Consider the following 17,543-nt stretch of genomic DNA (forward strand, 5'->3'; position numbering starts at 1 on the left):
ATCGAACATGCCTGGGATAGATTGAAAAGGTCTGTTTGTGGACGGCGTGACCCACCAATGACTCTGGGGGATCTACGGCGAATCACCGTTGAGGAGTGGGACAATCTGGACCAACAGTGCCTTGATGAACTTGTGGGTAGTACGCCACGACGAATACAGGTATGCATCAATACAAGAGGACTTGCTATTGGGTATTGGAGGTACTGGTGTGTACAGCAATCTGGACCACCACCTCTGAAGGTCTAGCTGTATGGTTCAAGCGGCTCTGAGCCTATGGGACCTAACGTATGAGGTCATCAGTCCCCTAGACTTATATCTACTTAAACCTAACTAATCTAAGGACAGCACACACATGCATGCCCGAGGCAGGATTCGAACCTGCGACCGTAGCAGCAGCGCGCTTCCGGACTGAAGTGCAAAGAACCGCTCGGCCACAGCGGCCGGCTCTCGCTGTATGGCCGTACAACATGCAATGTGTGGTTTTTATGAGCAACAAAAAGGGCGGAAATGATGTTTCTGTTGACCTCTATTCCAATTTTCTTTACAGATTCCGGAACTCTCGGAACCGAGCTGATGCAAAACTTTTTTTGATGTGTGTATGTTGAGGTTATTGGAAAGTTGGTACAACGCTACGACAAATGTGTTAGGTCGGAGCGGCGACCAAATAGAGAAGTAGCCAGAAAGCTAACTGTTGTAAATATGACATTTTTTATTTTCACTGTGGTTTCCATTTCGCCCATTTCGCGACAGAACGGACCATACTTTCGGAATAGCTCTCGTATTATAAATGGCGCTCAGAAACAGTCTGAAAATTTTGTAAGAATGTCGAAGGGTAGGTTGCGTTGAGAAATAAATGTTAAGAAAAAGTTTGACACTTTCCACCGTTTGACAGTTAATTAGCATTGAAGTCAGCCAATCAGACAGTTGCGCGCGTAAATTCAAGTGGCCCACCAGAGACGGCGTCGACAATCGTTTTCTTCGTTTGGTTTCCTAAAACTGCACAAGAGGGCGATACAAAAACTGGACGTGGAACGGTAGTAAGCACCGTACCCGGGGCACAGGCTGCGAGAGCAGCTGACACCAGTAGCATCTGGCGTACCGCTTGAATTTGCGGCCACATCGGCATGACTGGCTGACTTCAATGCTAATTAACTCGGAAACCGCGCAAGGTGTCGAACTTTTTTCTCAACTATTATTTCTCAGCTGAACCTATCCTGGTTTGCCCGTACATGCTTTTTCAGACTGTTTCTAGCCGGCCGGTGTGGCCGTGCGGTTCTAAGCGCTTCAGTTTGGAACCGCGTGATCGCTACGGTCGCAGGTTCGAATCCTGCCTCGGGCATGGATGTGTGTGATGTCCTTAGGTTAGTTAGGTTTAAGTAGTTCTAAGTTCTAGGGGACTGATGGCCTCAGTAGTTAAGTCCCATAGTGCTCAGACCCACTTTGTAATTTTTTGAGCCAGACTGTTTCTGACCATCCTGTATGCTGTATTAGGAACTTCCTGTGTCTTCAAGTTTATCCCATGTGTAAGTGCTTGCTGCAAAATTCCGAAACGAGCAGTGTTATCTTAAAATTGTCCTCTGTACAAAATTCTTCGTTTCATTCCATTGTTTTTCGAGACAGCAAGTTTCAGTGGCTTTAAGGACGGTGAAGGAGTTGCTCAATGACCACTTCGGAGAACTTATAGAACTGTTCCCCGAGATAAATTCTTGTGGATTTTGACCAGTCTGGCATGTGCAATAGAAGACAGCAAAAGGAAAACCGAAGTTTTATACGTAGTATTTAAGAAATCATTCACGCGGAAAGGTCGTATAAATGTACCATCGTTCCATAGCCGAGAAACAACCGAAATAGTTGAAAACACACAGACGTCAGGTGCGGGTGGAATCGCAGTTCGGTGCCCCCTCCACGGCACTGGCCGCCTACTTACCTCGCACTTGTCGTGAACCTCTCGAACAGCACCGAGCGCCAAGCGACTGGAAGAAAGCGCAGGTGATTCCTGTTAACACGAAAGTTAAAAGAACGGACCTGCAAAATTACAGACCAATATCCTAAACATCGGTTCGCTATAAAGTTCTTGAACATATTCTCAGTTCGAATACAACAAATTTCCTTGAGATGGAAAGCTCGCTATCCACAAACCAGCGCGGGATGAGAAGGAATCGCTCGTGCGAAACTCTGCTTGACGTAGTCTTACATGGCGGCCTGCGAACGAGGGATGAAGGGCGACAGGCGGACAGCGCAGTTTCTGGAGTTCCGAAGAGCATTCGACACGGCAGGCTGTTGGCGAAGGTACGAGCACGTGGAGTGCGTTCCCCGATATGTGAGCGACTCGAAGATTTCCTTAGTGACAGAACTTAATGTGTTGTCCTCGAAGGCGAGTGTTGATCAGAGACAAGGAAATCGTCAACAGTGCCCTAAAGAAGTGTGACAGGACGGCTCTTATTCTGTGTAGAAGTACTCGTTATGATGTGACAGACGCAGCGCTGTCTGGTGTTGATGCTGTGGTGTACGGGAAGGCATCGCCGTTGATTGACTGTAGGAGGCTGCAAGGTGACTTAGACGTAATTGCTGGTTGGTATGATAAATGGAAGCTTGCTCCAAATGCAGAAAAACGTAAATAAATGGAGATGGAAGAACTGTCTTGCAGTGTTGGAATACACCAACTGTAGTGCGCAGCTTGACACAGCCACATCGACTAAATATGTAGGCGTAACGCTTCAAAGCGATATGAAATGCAACGGAAATGTAAGCACTGTAGGAGGAACGGTGAATGGCCGACTTTGTTTCACTTTGTGATTCATCTGTAAAGGAGAATATGTGTAGAGGACCAGGGAGATCCATTCTTGAGGACTACTGGAGTTTCTGCGATCCGCACCTCGACTGATTAAAAGAAGGCATCGCTGCAATTCGGAGAAGTGCTACTGGATTTGTTACTGGCAGGTTCGATCAACACGCGAGAGTTACGAAGATGCTGCGTGGACTAAAATGGGAATCCCTGGAATGAGCGCGGCGTTCTTTCCGCAGAATATTATTGATAACATTTGGAGAACCAGCATCTGAAGCTGACTGAAGAACGATTCTATTGCCGATAACGTACATTCAGTGCAAGGACCACGACAATGAAATCAGAGAAGTCAGGACTCCTGTGGAAGCATACAGGGTTTCGTTTTTCCCTCGCACTGTTTGCCCTCGGAACAGGAAAGTAAATACAAAATTGTTAAGGCTTTCGTGGCCACTTGTTGATAAACTGCCTATTGGCTTCTGTCTCGGGTTCTTCGGCCGACGTTCATCTAATGATTTTTCTGACGTTTCGCCAGCACTAGTGTCCAAGCTTCACCCTCCATTGCCGGTGGTGAACTGCAGCCGAGCTCGCGGCCGTAGACTATATGTACCTGGCGCGCCAACGTCCGAGGGCTTCTCCGCGGTCATTTCCGGTGCGGTTCTCCTCTTGCTACCTGCGACGGTCGTTCGCTGCAGTACGGGAAGCCAGGATCCGTTTACCTTAAGGCTTTCCTCTTTCTTGTTGAAACTGTTCGCGTGTTTTTGTATTTCTACAGCTTCTCTGAACAAGCGCGTGTGATAGTGCTTCTCTACAGCCAGAATTTCCGTGTCGGCGAATTTTATTACGTGGTCGGTCTCATTCAGTGCGTGCTCTGCCACGGCCGATTTCTTCACCTGCCCCAACCTGCAATGTCGCTTATGCTCTTTGATCCTGGTGTTGATTGATCGTCCAGTCATTCCGACATAAACTTTTCCGCTTGTGCATGGTATACGGTATATTCCCGACATTGCAAGTGGGTCTCTTTTCTCCTTCGCCGATCTAAGACACTCTTTGATCTTCCTTGTCGGTTTGAAAATCGTCTTTACGCCATGTTTGCGAAATATACGGCGGATCTGTCCGTCACTCTGGGAATGTATGGCAGAAAGGCCGTACCCGACATTTCTTCTTCTGGTTCCTTACTGCGCAGAGTGTTTGGCTCTGTTACACTTCTCCCTCTACGGGGAGGAGATTTGCAGATTGTACCGACGCCTTGACCAACGACGGAAGAAGAATGCGCGACTGATGTCCTCTCTCGCCTTTCTGTCACGGTGTCGAGATGAATGTGCTACACCGAAGTTCTTGAGATGTAAGCGCCTATTCACCACCGCCCAAGCACATCGTATCAACGACAGAATGGAACGAGCTTTTCTTCGTGAGCGAATACATACAACACGGAGAGACTTGGCAAGAACGGATCAGGAACTTCTGGACATTTTCTATCAACTAAGTAGCAGAATGCATCGAGAGGACTGGGACAATATCGACAGCATCACTCACAGGAGCATGCAGAACGAACTCGAGCGCTGCACCGAGCGGCAGAAGAAAAAGTTTGAAAGATGCCGGAAGCAGACCGACAAGGCGATTCCCGACATGTCACACACAGTGGTCAACCTCACTGAACGACAATTGACCGAAGAGGAAGTGTTCTTCAAAAAGGAGGGAATTTCGCTATCATCCCGAGAACTATACCTATGGAGGACATCATTGCCAAACCGAAGCAGCCATTCGGACCCTTCCTTGTGAAAGGGCAGAGGAAATACGCACTGAAACAGCCAGGATACTGCGCCGAGCAAAACCACCAGCTTGCAACCTGAAGAAAGAAGAGTTACAAGCCATTAAGAATCTCAACGCCGACAAGAGTATATTGGTACTGCCTGCCGATAAGGGGAATGCGACCGTCGTAATGAAGACCGAAGATTATGAGCAAAAGATCCGAGACCTATTAGATCCGACGACGTACCGAAAACTAAGCGCAGATCCGACGCAGCGTATCACACGGAATACGAATCGATTAATCAAGGCGTCTTCTCTGCCGGCGGACATACAGAGAAACCTGCACAACACAGAAGCCCTACCACCTCGGCTGTATGGATTACCAAAGATCCATAAGAACAACGTTCCACTGAGACAAAACGTTAGCGCTCCTGGCTCACCAACGTATAAACTGGCAAACCACTTGGCCTCTCTGCTCCAGCCACACGTGGGGAAAACCGACACATACATTAAGGACTCAGGACATTTCATTGAGAAGCTGAAGAATCTGAAACTTGCACCAAACGACATCCTGGTCAGCTTTGATGTTATTTCGTTATTTATGAAAGTGCCACTCAGTGACGCTCTGAAGCACATCGGTTCCATGTTCCCGCAAGACATCTAAAAGCTCTTCCATGCATGTCTCACCACGAGCTGTTTCACGTGGAATGGCGATTTCTACGAACAGTTGGAAGGCGTCGCCATGGGTAGTCCTCTGTCCAGTGGTGGCCAACTTCTCTTCATGGAACAATTCGAAGCACAGGCACTGGACTCAGCGACTTGTAAACCTAAGGTGTGGTACAGGTACGTCGATGATACTTTCGTGGTGTGGAGCCATGGTGAAGAAGAGCTCGGTGACTTCCTAACACACTTGAACAGCCTCCGTCCCAACATAACATTTACCATGGAAGCATAAAAGGCCAAGAAACTGCCATTTCTAGATGTGCTGGTCACAAGGGGCGGCGAAAACCTGGGACACAGCGTGTATCGAAAACCGACACACACGGACCGATTACCTGCACAAACTGTCAAACCACCACCCGATCCAGAAAAGAGGCATGATTAGTACGCTCGTAACGAGAGCAGGACGAATATGTGAGCCGCAACACCTCAAACAAGAAATGTAACACTTGGAAACTGTTCTGAGGAGCAATGGGTACTCCACAAATTACATTAGAAGTGTAACAGAGCCAAACACTCGGCGCAGTAAGGAACCAGAAAAAGAAATGTCGGGTAAGGCCTTTCTGCCATACATTCCCAGAGTGACGGACAGAATCGGCTGTATATTGCGCAAACATGGCGTAAAGACGATTTTCAAAACGACAAGGAATATAAAAGAGTGTCTTAGATCGGCGAAGGAGAAAAGAGACCCACTTGTAATGTCGGGAATATACCGTATACCATGCGCAAGCGGAAAAGTTTATGTCGGAATGACTGGACGATCAATCAACACCAGGATCAAAGAGCATAAGCGACATTGCAGGTTGGAGCAGGTGAAGAAATCGGCCGTGGCAGAGCACGCACTGAATGAGACCGACCACGTAATAAAATTCGCCGACACGGAAGTTCTGGCTGTAGAGAAGCACTATCACACGCGCTTGTTCAGAGAAGCTGTAGAAATACAAAAACACGCGAACAGGTTCAACAAGAAAGAGGAAAGCCTTAAGGTAAACGGATCCTGGCTTCCCGTACTGCAGCGAACGACCGTCGCAGGTAGCAAGAGGAGAACCGCACCGGAAATGACCGCGGAGAAGCCCTCGGACGTTGGCGCGCCAGGTACATATAGTCTGCGGCCGCGAGCTCGGCTCCAGTTCACCACCGGCAATGGAGGGTGAAGCTTGGACACTAGTGCTGGCGAAACGTCGGAAAAATCATTAGATGAACGTCGGCCGAAGAACCCGAGACAGAAGCCAATAGGCAGTTTGTCAGGAAAGTAAATGTTTAATAGCGGTGCAAGGTACACTCCACCACACACTATATGGTGGCTCGATAGTACACGAACAAGAATGTAAAAATTAGGACATAGGAGGAGACGACTGAAATATTTTAGACGATATTCAACTCTGGAGCAGTAGGCAAATAGAGAAGAGGTGACGTAGGTGGAGGCTGAAAAGACAAAGAATGAGCTGTATTCATACATATCGTAAAAATGTATGTTTGTGTGTATGTAAGAGTGTGTGTGTGTATGTGTGTGTGTGTGTGTGTGTGTGTGTGTGTGTGTGTGTTCCACACGTTCTCCGGTAAGAAACACCTACGCATTATAGTTCAGGCGATATGACATCATAAACCATGAGGCGCGTGGGAAAACTGCAGCATCATGGATGACGTTTAAATTTATTACTTCTTTGCTACTGAGTCTATTCGCAACATATTTCGCTGACAGTATCCTCATATGCCGCTGAATGTACCTACACGTATAAAATTGTACGATACACAGCCCTAGAGATATACCGTAATTAATACAAGATTTAATACCCTTATTTTTTGCTACTAACACACTCCTACAGTCGAGTTGGCTTAAGACCGGGCAGCGCTTTCGACAGCTTTCAACTGCGAAACAGAAATGGTTTTAGGCGAAAACGATAGCCGTCTACAGAGCTACGAAGATGCGTTGCCATAGAGACGTTTACAGAATCTCACTGGAGACACGGGAAGCAGCTGCATCCCGCTTACACAAAGTGTTCGGGATCATGTCTCTTGATTTGGATTGTGTACTGACACATTTGTACAATATGCATATTTCAAAGCTGTTTTCACGAATATTTGGAAATGAATTTTTTTCGATATTTCACTACAAGCACAGTACATTTTTTTTTTGTTTCCGTTTTTAATAGAAAACTGGCAAAACGAATATCCGAGCAATGCCGCGTTTGTCAGCTAGTAACGTATAAAGAGTAGCTTGCACTATGTTCAGTCTGTATTACGCAATATTGTGTTAAGTCCATTATTTTACAAGTATCACTTTACAAATGTACTAGAATCAAACAGTGCCTTAAAATGTCGTACTGTAGAAGATTCTTTTGGTGAGACACACTTGTAAGTCCTGCAATGCGCCACGTGTGCCCTCTTGCATGTCGATCTGCACCGCAGATGAATCACGGAAATTCGCCGAACTGCCCCGGGCTCCGGCAGAGCCGTCGGGCAGGGACTGGGGCGGGCAGGGCGAGTCCGTCAAGAGTGTCCGCGAAACTGGCGCCTCGCAGAAAGGCGCTCACTCCGTCCAGTCTGGTGTCGCCAGGTACTGGCGCGGGGTACCCGGTCGTGTTGTAACTGTCGAAGTAGACGTAACACTGATACATAACAAGAGAGGGAGGGAACGGTGTAGCGGGTCATTTGTGTCGATTATTGCAAGTAACAGGAAGAATTGTCGCCAATAACTGGCTTATGCAGCGGTGGGACAACCGACTGGCTTTAACAATCGACTGCTAAGTTGTTTTTTTAGTCGAGTGGACTTCTTCAGTCAAATGAAAAGTTAGGCTAGTAGCCGCGGGCACACCTGTTACACAGATGTTCCTCACTCACTCTCCGGATTTGGTTGGTTTCACTGAATGTCAGGCAGTCGACTGACTCAAGTCTCTGGTGGTTACTTCAGTTATATGAATGTTTTCATGCAGTCTCAGCCACATTATGAATGAATAACCTGTCAGTCTCATTAATTTCACCACTAGATAGTTCTTTCACATTCATAGTACCAAAAAATTACCACCTATCTTCGTATTTTTCTCGGCGCTTGTGAGGCAGAAGTACATGCGTGGTGCCGGGGTGGAGAGGTAGGATGTTCACCAGATTTTATATAAATCCATATCAAAAAGGAAAGTAGGCGCTGCCCTGCTTCCCCCTTCCCCCCTCCCCTGTGGGTAATAATTAACACTGCAGAAAACTATTTGGGCCTCCGACTGCACTCTTCAAGAGCTAACACATCCATTATAATTTATTTCGAAGATAATTGGATTAATTAATATTCCCCAAAAATGTATGGGACAGGACAGGAGATTTAATGTCGTACCTTGACTTCTGAGATGATAATTTAATATCACTATGAGATTTATTATCCTAGGGCACAGAGATAATTCGATATGCAACGTCAAGGGGTACTATGTAAGTACCGTTCTCTACGTTCCATTGTGAAAAGAATGCAATTACAACTGGATTGAAAGCCGGGCTAAACTGTGCGACAGTTTCACGATAGATCCATTCTATTATAATTGTACGTATCGGTTGAATTATTAATTAATTCTTTCGAGTAAAATCAATCTGTAGGTACGAACGAATGAAAGCAATAGATTCAGTTCGTTATAGTGTTATGTATCGGTTGTATTATTATTAATCCATTTCTTTCAAGTGAAACAAGTTGTGGCAGCAACCTAGAGAAAGCAATCGATACAGTCCATTATACTTTTGCATACTGACTGAATTATTGCTTACAACGAACACCTTTGACCTCGAATGCTCGGAACAGCACGAAACCCTGCTTAGACCAACACTCTGTCATAAAAATAACAGTGGTCTGTGTCATTTATCTGCAAGTGCTGCGAATGCTTTACCAAACTTTAAGTCGGGATTTGGGTAGACAGCTACCAGCAGTGGGTTGCTCTGCAGGCTGCAAACAGCATTGCCGACTTCCGTTAAGAATGCAAGCGCGGATAATTTCCCGACAAGTCACGGATTCGGAAGACTCCTATGTCGACCAAGAATTTGGTCTTCTACTCCACGATGAGAGCCTGTGTGTGGCGGTCAAGGAGGCACGTCACAGCCTCTCTCTCTCTTGCGGCCCAGATGAGACTCCTCAAAAACTCTGCCCAGCGCACCAACGTGGGAAAATTAGCGCGCTTCGTCCTCTCCACACTCCAACCCTTCCAATCTCGGCTACGCGCGAATCGTACACCGATCATTTCCATACCGTACGCCGCGCACGACACCTCGAGAAACACCACGCAAAATCCGGTTTCGATGGAGAGACTTGGCGCCGAATTTGAGCGGCGCTCTATGACGTCAGCATTAACCATCTCCAGTTCTCAAATCGGGCTGCGCGTGGGAGGGCAGAGGCGTGGGAAACTGCACCCGAGGAATGCAAACAGCGTCCACATGCGGCAGCTGTCTCTCGGACACCGCACAGTGTCAGACATCAAGTTCTGAGAGCGCCAACTGACGACGCAAGTGCCTGGCGCCGGTACAACGGCCAGTACGCCGTACTAAACAGTGGAGCTACTTTGCGAGGCGCCAGCCAGTCGCACCAAACCTGCGCCGGGCCACTTGCCTGTACATCCCGCCCCATAGAAAGGCGTACCGCTGACCGCTCCCCGAGGTTCGCCGACGGTGGTACCCCACTATCTTCTCCGACCGATTGCCTTCTGGGAACTCTCTGGCGATTCCGTCAAGCGCGCCGCGCCTAGCAGAGTGGCCACACCCGCAGCTTCAGCAGAAAAATACAGAAACAAGACCAGAGCCGTCAACCAACTTAAGCAGAGCAAATGGAGTTAGAGCTCTCAGTTCCTGATCACACGTTATTCCATAACCTCAACTGCCCGCTGATTCAGTGATAAAAACGGAAAAAATTGAAGAAGACAAGCCACCACAGGCTCGTAGTGTTTCACACTTCGACGATTAAAAGGCTGCTTTACTACTGGACGTCGCTGCTACGTCGGTGGACGCGGCAGCGCCGACAGAGTGAGAGGCAGGCGTTGTCGGGGCAGAGACGGGGGAGGTGCACTCGGTGCCAGGGGTCCGATGCCTGCTCTGCTTTCTGGCGAATTAGCCGCAGCTGCGATGCTTAAGAACTGCTGGTGGTTACTGTTCAAGTGTTCTGCATGAACCACGGATTCGTATTTCCTTGACACAGCTGGTGCAGACCATAATCTAGGTCAACTTTTGTGTACAATCCTCGCGCAACTTAGGTTTACAGCATATTTATCCAGACACAAAGTTTACCATTAAGTAAATGCATCATCTATCAATCCGTATGAATAGCTGAACTGGAAGCTACTTATTGTCTAACATTCTGCGTGATGTCTGTTTGTTCTATATCGTGTCTCCCTACCACTTTCGCGCAACAACGCTCTGAGCGTGTTTTTTAGGGAATTGACTAGTTTGAACCTGGGACCTGTTGCTGGTAAGGAGACGCCAGAGCACACGTGACATGTAGAATTCAGAAGAGTTCTGTGAGACTAGCGATGATATAACCAAATACTTAATGATTTCAGCGTCAGCTCCGCTGCACTCCCTGTAAAAGAATCTTAATACTAATTAAATTTAGTGGAAGGGGTTCAAGGCTTTCCCATTTTTAGTTAGCTGGTAAAATAACGTCGAAAAAGCAGTTAAGTTTACCATTGGAAAAACATTGTTTATAAATTGCACTATTGATAAAAGGAAATGTTTTAATACAGGATGGTAAAAACCAACTGCATTCAACAAAAATGTGAACGAATATTCCCTGAGTGGGTTTCCAAGTTCTACAATGGATCGAATGATGACCTATTGTAACGTTGTTGCTTTAATTTGCTATGAAAGCGGCGCTGATAGCCAATAAAAGCTGGTTAAAAGCTGTAAGGTGTCTGGGGAGGTTAACCTTGCATTACTGAGCAACTGTTTCACCAGGTATCCAGTCTAGCTTACCAAATTCCCAACCAGACTAACATTAATTATAATCTTTTAATAGTCTTTCGACAACCGGTGATATATATTTATATATAAGAGAATTTAAATAAAAAGAAATAAATCAGTTTATATTTGGAAATTTATTTTAACATTGATCATTGAAATTTCAGCATATTAAACTTGAGTCGTAACTAAGCTGGTGCCTTATTTAGGATTGTGAAAATGTGAGATTGTAATCTTACGGAACACATCAAATATGGAGCCTAGATTGGGAGACTGCATACAACACTGCATTCATAAAATAACACACGAAGAACGTTGAACCATATGCAAGAGAAAATTAACCACAACCAATCGATTCAATTTTCACCCAAAGAAGTTACGTTCGTAGCACAATCCTGTCCATCATGTAATTACTACACACTGGTATACTAAATTCATACTAACTCCCTGTGAAATCTTCCCGAAAAGAGTAGCTGAGGGCTACTTTGATGATTACACCATATGCTTCACGTGGTCAACTTGGTTTACACAAAGAGTGTAACTCCACAATAATTTTGATAATTAAAATAAATTAGATCGAAAAGCAATTTACAAAAGAAAAACCTCGAACTGGTTACTAACGTCTTACTATTGACCTGGTGGGTCAAACAATTGTATAAGCACGTGGTACTGGTCTCACAAAGTACACCCCACATGGGTTGAACATAAAGAAACGTTGCTATATTGAAAAATATTGTCAAGACGAGATGTTATAATCTCACGCACATTCGCATTTAAGATTGATGATCTTAGTTAGATTTACTGATCAACACGTGGTTCCACTTTACTCACAAAGTAGTGACAAAGCAACTACCGGAAGATATTCTGAACTACACACGAGAATTACACTGCGTTGCAATTCAAGAAAACATTAAATATTTTAGAACTAAACTTGAAATAAATGTGATTAAATTTTCAGTTAGGCTGAACTTAAGAAATCCATTGTCCTATGGACTTAGCAGACACGCGCTAGCTGGAGATCTTACCACTTCAGACGCTCGCCACGGACAGACTGACCTAGTCCCTTCCTGAGGGGGGCTCACAAATACAAACGGAAGTGGCCAGAGGGGCAGTTTCCTATACCAACATGACAAGGGACGGACAGGACTATACTAAGGATAGAAACCTCTTTGCTTTTAGAAAGCGTAGCTACCTGTTCTGACGTTGGTCCTACTGTTCTGTAGCAGATAGGCTTGTCTGCTACCCTCAAGCATGCAACTAGAAATACATTTGCTCATTCATCCTCTCACACAGAAGGGAAGGGGGATGACAGTATCTTATCATATACAGTATATAAAAGAAAGCGGATGTAGGTTCCGTATGAGACTGTGTGACATGAATTACATATAAACTGTGTTTTAAAGTGTAGTAGTGTGACAGATCGTTCTTGTTTATGTGTAAAAGTAACACGTTCCACTACTCAGTCTCCTCCCAGATAGTCAGAAACGCAACAGTAAATTTAGAAGAGGAATTTATGCCGTAAATGACAACAGATTTAAGAAACTAACATGAAAGGAATCCAACAGAGACCTTTCATAACCCCAACACTCCAGGAAAAGACTGTGCAGGGAATTTTCTGGCCATGCTAGGACATTCCCAAGCAGGCTTCTCACACCCACCTTAAACCAAAAATGTAAAGAAAAGGCAAAAGGTCACCAGGTACTTGCTAAAACACAATAATTCTAACAAATCTATAAAATCTACCAATTTCAAACAGAAAAAGTACACAATCTGTGACACCTATTTAAATGATAGTGTAGACCTAATTTGGTCAGCAAGTAAAAACAATGGTTCCTGTGTCATTAATATGAAAACAATGTCTGGTTGTTACCCTTATGGTGTTCGCTAGTATTTGCTCATTGCAAGAGCCAACTGATCACAGGAAAATTTATGACTGTTTATTAACAAGGAAAATTTATGAAAATAGCAAAGGTGCCACAGCAATTAAAAAAGACCATGAAAATAACATCAGTATTATATAGCAGAACATTACAATGCACAATCCGCAAAAGCAAAAAATGTGATAAGAGAAAAAAAACATGTTTTACAAAGTGATTATCACAAAAAACTTCTATATCTTATAAAACTAATAATTTGTAGAATTAAAATAACTGTGGCACTAATTTAATCACTCTACTATATTTCAGTTAATTAGCAAACAATGATCACTGTGTCATTATACTGAAACCACAATTAATTATGTGATTGTTACCCTTATGGGGTTCCTCACTATAAATATGCCCCATGCAAAGGCTAATCGATCACAGTCCAATGAGAATGAATAGCTATCTGACTGATAAACGAAGCAATGCCACTTGAATGAATTTACGAAACAAAATATCACAAATCTAATACATCACACAAGAACAAACATTGATCAATAAAACAGCTCTGAAAGTACAATAGTCAACATGTAAAAAAAACACCAATAAATAAAACACCTGCAAAATACAAGTCAAATTCCAAAAAAAAACAATAAATAGAACACCTGCAAAATACAAGAGTCAGTCTAATAAACACCAATAAATCGAACCCCTGCAAAACATACAAGTGAAAGTTTCTCTCACAGAAACACACGTATATGCATTGAACTAAGAACCGTATAATCACTGTTCACTGAGACACTCAGTAGATCCACTGTTCCATGGCACAATATAAGGGGAAGGGGGGGGGGGGGTTCGTCGCCGCAGCTGTCAGTAGGGATTTTTGTCCATCTGTTGCGTGCAATCCCGCCATCTCTGCCCTCTCATGAAGTTTCTCTTGGTGGCCCGTGTCACGTACATTTCGATTTGGTTCCATGTTTGCGATGTCAAATTCGTGCGGTATCCTCGTTTGACACGCCAGGTTGATATTCCTGGGCAAGGATGACACTTAATGGCTCTTCTTTGTGCCACCCTTAGCTACCAGAGAACATCGAACTATGATTTACTGTCGATTGACAGTGGGCATCTGACAGGAAATGTTGATAGGCGTCGTTGAAGTCTGCCATTTTCTCTGGACAGTACCTGTCAAAAGGCTCCACGCCCCTTTATCCCCTGTCTTCTGTCATTTCACCGCGCCCGTCTCGCCGCGGTCGCGTGCGTGTGTTGCGTTGCCAGCAGATGGATTTCTGCGCGGTGGACCGCTCGCCCATCTCAGGTCATCGCCTCCACGACTGGGGCAGCCGCCCATTAGCTACAGGTGCAAGGGAAAGTGTTTGTCGCGTGCCCTTCTTTTGTTGTCGACCGCGCTCCCGAAGTGGCCCGGTTGACAGCGTGTCCTGCTGGGAAACCCGCTAGTTTACAACTAGCCCTCCTCCTCGCTGCTCCCGCTGTCTCGTAAGAGTTTAGCCAGTTCGCTTTCACGTTCTCAACTGCATTCAAAGAAGTTCGTCATAGTTATGTGATTACAAAATGTCATACATAATACCACTTAGTATTGTCTTTCACAATTTTTAAGAACAAAAGTGAGACTTAATTTTTTTTAAATGTAAAAAGTTAGATAAATCTACAATATAAAATTAAAAGTTAAATGACTTGACAATATAAAAAAAATAAAAGTGAAATGGCTTGACAGTATAAAAATTAAATTTAAATGAAATGACAATATAATATCTAAATCCACATCACTAATGTGGTTCACTTGAGTTTTAAAAAATCAAATGCTACTTATTAATTCACTAAAATGAATAGGATTATGCCTTGTGGAAGTATAGGTCAGGACAGCATAGGATTCACACGTTATTTACACACACACACAGGCACACCTGTTGTCTATACTACAAACTAACTACCCATAAACATGTATTACTCAAAATTCGACTTCTATCCACTACTAGTTAAGCCAACAAGCTACTTCAATGCTACTTCAACACCGTGTTTATACCACTACAATATTGTTCTAATTCGTCCTCTTCTTGACGCTCGCGGCATACGTCTTGTCACATGATAAACATGGAGAAACGTTCCTTAAACATACATAATAGAAAGATCGATGGTTATTTGCACGTCAAAACATTTATACCAGTTGACACACCTGATAAGAGACTCGCAATTATACATTTATCATACTCATATATTCACACATAAAACAGTAAGAAAATTTCATCTAAAATTACGTTATCACAAGAATTAATCACATAGAATGACTCTGAGCAGGGTAAAAATATTTTCCTTATACAGGTTATACTACATTTTCTAACCCATTTCGTTCCTTCTTTATGTTACCTTTCGCTTCCAAATCAGTTATTTCGCCTGTGGTGGTTATTCTGGATTCATTTCTCATGAATGGCAAAATTGTGGTCTCCTCTATTCTGTAAAACAGTTTCATCTTAACGTATTGAACTTACAACAGACACAAAAGATCCGAATCCTCCTGTAGTTTAAATGACAAATGTTTTGCTTCATCCTTATTACCTTAAACCAAGCTTTCCTTCGGTCCCATAATCAAAATTATTTAATCTTCCTCTACCTTCAAGAGGGAAATTTCCTCAGTACAAATCATATAGGCTGCAGTGCATCCCGCACCAGCGAAAATAGTAAGCTGTAATGCTCACAGCATCAGCAAAACACATAAACGTCGCTTTTCTAGGACAAGTATTAACGCAGAATAATTTTTCAGGCTTTGGCTCAACATCAATCAAGACTACAAAAAGGATCCATATTTCTGTTCCATTCTCCATTAGCTGAAAAACTGCTCGTATTTGACTACCACAATAATGTTTCAGGGCCACGTAAATTACACAAGCCACAATTCTTCTTTCACCTTGAAGGGAATCAATATACTGACGAAACCCACACACAGCACTTTACCTACTCACCTATAAAGAGCAAAAAAAAATATCATCAATATTAACATATTAGCGCATATTGGGAATCCATTGGTTGAACAATCGTATTATCGCATCCTGTTTTCAAGATTCCAAACTTACTCATTCCTTTCTCAGAGTTCTCCTATCTTAAAATATTCATACAGCACGCATACTATAGTAAGAGATACTCATTTATACTGACAGATATAGAATAGTAATGGATAGATAGTAGCACTGAAAGCAGAAAATCGGAAACAAGGCTACTAACAGCTGGGGGCCTGGGTTTGCCAGACCCATAATACCCACAGATCGGATATTCCCCTGAGTTTTGCATTAATTCAACACAGATCTTGCTTCTCTTAGAAGCGAATCTTTTCAATTTACACATAAAAACATAAACAGCATTTCACTCGTTCACAAAGAAACCTTTGATCTTCACATTTGAACCAACCTAAATCCTAATTGCACAAGGAAAAAAAATTTAAAACCATCACTTCAATCAATCACATAGAAACATCTTTATCATTATTTTTACCAACATATTATTCAAAATGCATACGTCACAAATTTAAACTAATCAATTCTTTCTCCTCACCGTCCTCTCTACTTCTCACTGTCCTTTCTACTCATTTGCCATGTCGCTCATTTGTTCCAATTGGGCGCCTTCTGCGCTGATCGTTTGTCATTGCCGGTTTTGTTCATTTCCATTTGCTGAATTATGTCTACGGTTAACCGGCCGAATTTCAACATCATGAGGTGCTCCGCCTACTGTCCTATTTCCACCGTATTCATCATAGTATCGATTCTGGTTGCCGTACCTGTAGCGTCCATGATCTTGTCCACGTCCTCGATCATTTCCGTTGTTCCACCTGTGTTCGCGGCTGTTACCCCAGTTTCTATACGGCCGGTCCCGATTACTGTTCCGTTCGCGTTGCGACAACCAGTCACGCCGTTGATTAGTACTACGGCCATGACTGCAATCGCGCTGCTGTGCCCCGTAATAACTTTGTGCCTGATTAGGCGGGCGTTCTCCTGTATTGTATTCCAACTCCTGGAGAAGTGTCTTAAACGTTTCCACGTCCTCTTTGCATCGTCCCGCAAGAATGACGTGGCGCAAGTGCATCGGCAATTTGGTGATGCGTATCCTAATTAGTTCCGCAGGCCCGTATGGATCGTATAAAAATTGAATTGCCTGCAGCATGTGGCCGAATAGGCGTGCTGGGCTGCCGAAACCAGACTGGTTCAAATTTGGCAGCATAATTATGCCATGCTTGACCCTATCTTGTGCCGCTTCCGACCAATAGGCGGACAGAAAGGCTTGTCGAAACTCCCGAGTGGAGTTGCAGTGACGCGCTGCCGACCTCATGCGAATCGCCGGTTCGCCTTCCAAATAGCCACACATATATTCTATCTTATGTGAACTTGCCCAGTCGGGGGGAAGACAAAACTGAAATTGCTCGAGCCATGCTCGTGGATGTATTCCTGTTTGCGTATTTCGAAATATCTCAAACTTTCTCACCGTAAGGAAATGTTTGAAATCAAATC

Source organism: Schistocerca cancellata, chromosome 8 (genome assembly GCF_023864275.1).
Source record: "Schistocerca cancellata isolate TAMUIC-IGC-003103 chromosome 8, iqSchCanc2.1, whole genome shotgun sequence".
NCBI classification, from domain to species: domain Eukaryota; kingdom Metazoa; phylum Arthropoda; class Insecta; order Orthoptera; family Acrididae; genus Schistocerca; species Schistocerca cancellata.